Source organism: Adiantum capillus-veneris, chromosome 16, assembly GCF_014529385.1.
Source record: "Adiantum capillus-veneris isolate H3 chromosome 16, ASM1452938v2, whole genome shotgun sequence".
Classification (NCBI taxonomy): Eukaryota; Viridiplantae; Streptophyta; class Polypodiopsida; order Polypodiales; family Pteridaceae; genus Adiantum; species Adiantum capillus-veneris.
The window spans coordinates 48,977,576-48,981,905 of NC_140946.1; the positions used below are offsets into that span (position 1 = coordinate 48,977,576).

General features: G+C 42.5%; 1 pseudogene; it reads right to left on the reverse strand.

Moving 5' to 3' along the window:
• Nucleotides 1-219: 219 nt before the first annotated feature.
• LOC147439007 (uncharacterized) lies at nt 220-833 on the reverse strand (annotated as a pseudogene).
• Nucleotides 834-4,330: the final 3,497 nt, after the last annotated feature.

Consider the following 4,330-nt stretch of genomic DNA (forward strand, 5'->3'; position numbering starts at 1 on the left):
GGATGAGGAAGAGGGGCAAAGCAAGGCCGAGAAATACGAAGAAGATTGTGGAGGAGGCAATGAACCATAGCACGATGAGGGAGTTGAGGAGGGTGTTGTGGGTGGCCGAGTCGCATGCTTTCCAAGTGGCAGGCTTTTGGTGGTGCAACTATTTGCCTAGGATTGCAAAGGCCAGCTACTACGGGATGGCCTTCGACACCAGCCTCGACACCAGCTTTACTACCACCATAGACATTTAATCGAATGCGGCAACAAAGAAGAAGCTGTTGTCAATGGCGTCGCCCTCACTGCCCTTTGCTCCACAACGCCGAGACATGTTAATGTAGCCCTCAATGAGGTGGCAATGATGAAGATGTTCCAAATGCTGAGCAACACTAGTGCCAACATCCACATCCATATATGCCACCAAAATGGTTGCTGCTACATAGTTGAAAAACTTCATGAAAGTCATCATTGTAGCTATATCCATCCCCTTCACATCAAAATATTTGTTTGTTGTGCTGTTCTAACGGGGATCCACTATGCAAGGAGGCTAAAAATGCGTGCAAGGCACCTATGGTGGCTAGGAGAGCAAGCGGTAAAAGACACAAGGGTGTTGGGTGGTACAACCACACACGTAAGGCCAAGAAGTTATAGCTGGAGGATGAGGTGATGGAGGTTGGGGAGCGACCCGAGGATGGGAGTAATCGGGGATCAAAAGGTTGTAAGCTTGGATTAATGGAGGAACTCAAGGGGACAATATCTCTGTCCTTATCATCCATGTGGGTGTTGTTGCTATTGCAAGCAAGGGGCTCATGGAAGCTTGAGGTTAACGGAGCCACGCAATCCATCATTGTGGGATGCATCCTTATTAACATTTGTGCGCAATAAAGAAGAAGAGAGTCTTATAAGACAAAAACTTTGTTCATTTATACATATTTACATTTGCTTACTCTAGGGAATCATTGTAAGCATTGACAAGGTTTATGTTATCCTTTAATTGTATGCCTTGCATCCATCTAGCATCTTCAAAAGGATAATTTTTAAACTTGATAAGGTATTGTCGGATAGTCTTACCACCTCTCAATACCTTGTCTTCATGTCGGAGAATGGACTCAAGCTGCAACACCTCTTCTTAGTCCTCGATCTCCGGTGGGTCTTCAATGGTTGCTTCTTGAGGTGGCTCTCCTTTGTAAGGCTTTAGTAGGCTCACGCGGAAAGCATTGTGTATGAGCCAATGGTTGGGCAACTTGAGTTGATAGGTCATCTCATTGATTGGCCTAAGAATCTGAAAGGGACCATAGTACCTTTTTGCTAACTTAGCATAGTACTTTTGGTGTCTCGTAGGATTCTTTCCCGTCGTGTGCCTTAAGCGAGCCTTGGGAAACTTAAGCAAGACCCAATCATTTTGTTTAAAGGCTAGGGCTCTTCTGTGCTTACCAGCAGTAGCCTTTTTTCGTTGCTGAGAGATGGATATAGCATCCTTAATCTTTTGGAAAGATTCTTGCAGGTCTCGGCTATATTCATCTACAACGAAGATCTTCCCATGTACCTTGAGTAGTACTTTTTGCTCTTCCCTCCATCACCTCAAAAGGTGCTTTTCCCGTGGAAGTATGTACAGTGTTATTGCAAGCATACTCCACTAAAGGCAAGTACTTATCCCATTGGGACTTTGATCTACTTCTGTGACATAAGCTTTTACTAGATCAAGAATCATTAGGTTAGCTATTTCACTTTGGCCATCCGTTTGAGGATGATAGGCCGAAGAGAAGTTTAGCCTTGTACCTAAATTCTCAAAGAGACCCTTCTAGAAATTACTAGTCATTCTAGGATGTCTATCCGACGTTATGGACATTGCCAAGCCGTGGTACTTGAAGATTTGTGATATAAAGAGGTTGCCATTTGATGGGCCTTGATAGTCTTTTTGACAGCTATGAAATGTGCTTATTTGCTAAACCTGTCCACTATTGTCCATATTCCTGTATTCCCATGGATAGACTTGGGCAATCCAAAGATAAAATCCATGGATATGCTCTCCCATGGTGAATTAGGGATTGGCAAAGGTTGAAGCAATCCAGGTTGCTTCCCTCTATTGAACTTTGTCTTTTGGTATACCACACATTTTGAAACATACTCTTGTATGTTTGCTTTCATGGCAGGCCAAAAGAAGTATGTTTCTATCCCTTTTAGGGTAGATTGAATCCCTCTATGCCCCGCATAAGGAGGAGCACGGGATTCATACATTACTTTCTCACGTAGTGAGGTAGTAACACATAGTCTGTTGCCATAGAGAAGATAACCATCTTGTAAGGTAAATGGTTATTCCTTCTTCCCTAGTGCAAGGGTTGAAATCACATCTTCAAAATCGGGATCGATAGCGTGCTCATCTATCATCGAAGATAGATCATTGTGAGTTGCTATGGATATTGCATTCACTCTCGATCATCTTGAGAGTGCATCCGCTACTTGATTATGCTTGCTAGCAATGTGAACAATATGTAACTGAAACTGCAAAAGGAAATTTGCCCACCTCATTTGTTTGTCGGAGGAACTGATCCCCCCTCCAAAAAGGCTTTGTATTATTGCTTCTCCCATCAAAGGAGACTTTTGTATAATACAATCTTTGTGTTCCTTGACAAAACTCGTTGGTGCAATGAAGATGGAAGCTTCATGCACCAAATTATGCTTGAAAAACACACCTAGTGGGCCTAGCCTCAGTCCCAAGACCTCACACACCTTCAAAAATGGTGAGAGCTAGTAGGAAACGAGGAAAGATTGAGAGGAAGAAGATGTATCTTACGAGAAAGAAGTATTCTCCTCACATAATCACTCTAATAGCATAACTTAGCTTAGTAATTAGTATGGTAGAGGAGATGGCCATTGAAGGGGTTGGATTTTCATTCCATAGCCAAGAGGTGTTGGTATAGGCCTCTACTTCTCAATGCTTGGAGAAGGAGATGGAGTTTTTGCTCAACACATGAGTTGTGCATGTGTCTGAAGCAAAGTTGGTCAGAGTAAAATTCCATTCTCTCTCTCTTCTTGGTCGACCCCTCTCCCAAATTGCTCTTGCTGGCTTCCCATTGGCTCCTGCAAAGCTTAGCCAATAACAATTAAGAAGCATAATTGATAGCCTTGTGACATGTGTCCCCCTTTCCCATTTTGTGAGATTTTTAGGTAATTAAATAATTTATTTAAATTCTCATTCGACCTTTTAGTCTTCTGGCCAATAGGAATCAAGCTAGCCATTGGGCTGTTGGATGCTCATTGGACCCCTTGGTAGACTGTCCAATAGTCTTCTAGGGAGCTTAATTTCTATTGGTTCTTTTATCAATAATTTTTAAATTGATTAGACTAAATCCAATAGGATTTGAAGGGAGATTGGGGACAACTGGGCTAGGAGCCTACCATGTCTCCATTCTTCCCTTTGGGGAGAGCTTGGGAGTGTGTGTGTGTGTGTGTGTGTGTGTGTGTGTATTTCTCTCTCTTCCCCTACCATTAGGGCTCGCCCCATCCTTCCTAGGGATGTGGGAAGTCTTTTTAGTCTTCCCATAACTATCCAATTTCCCCCCACTTTGGCCATTGGACAATTGAATTAAATTTAGGAACTTTAGCCTATGGAAGTCTTAATGGAGCTGAACCCTAGGTCTTTTAAGCTCCATTGATGCACATTGCTCTTTTGCAGACCGTCCCCCCTTTGGATCCATGCTGAGACTGGCTGGCAGCGTTACCATTCTAGCTTTTTACTCCCCTGGTACCTCCCCATATTAAATGATCAATTTAACATGAGAAAATCATTTGAGAGAAATAGATGTTAGTTTCTATGACAACCATACTGCAAAGAAGGTACCAAACACATCTGGTGATGGCCATCATGATTCCATTCTTCCAACAACTGACAGAGACTATTTCCATCATGTTCTATGCACTGGTTCAAGAGGCTCATGGCAACAACGTGCTTCACTAGGTTCTAGTGGGGCTTTTGAACTGAGAACTCATCACTACAATAAACCCTACAACGTCTATGACGTACAATATAAAGTTACTTCTACTTCTCTTTAAGCTTAATCAATATCTTGGATCTTTTGTATTTGTCTTGACTCTTGTTTTGTGTATGACAGAGAGGACATATATTCACAACAGTGGATGTTTCCACTACACAAGCACAACTCCAATTTAACAACATTGCAAGGTCCGTTATCTGTATCCAATTCCCTATGCCTACACATTTGCTTGGTGCAACACATAAATGCTACGAGGCAGGGGGCACGACTTTTGTTTCTTATAATTTTTGGAGAGACCACAATGCTAACTCTCCACCATACTTTTGACGGTACTCTGCATGACGTGCACT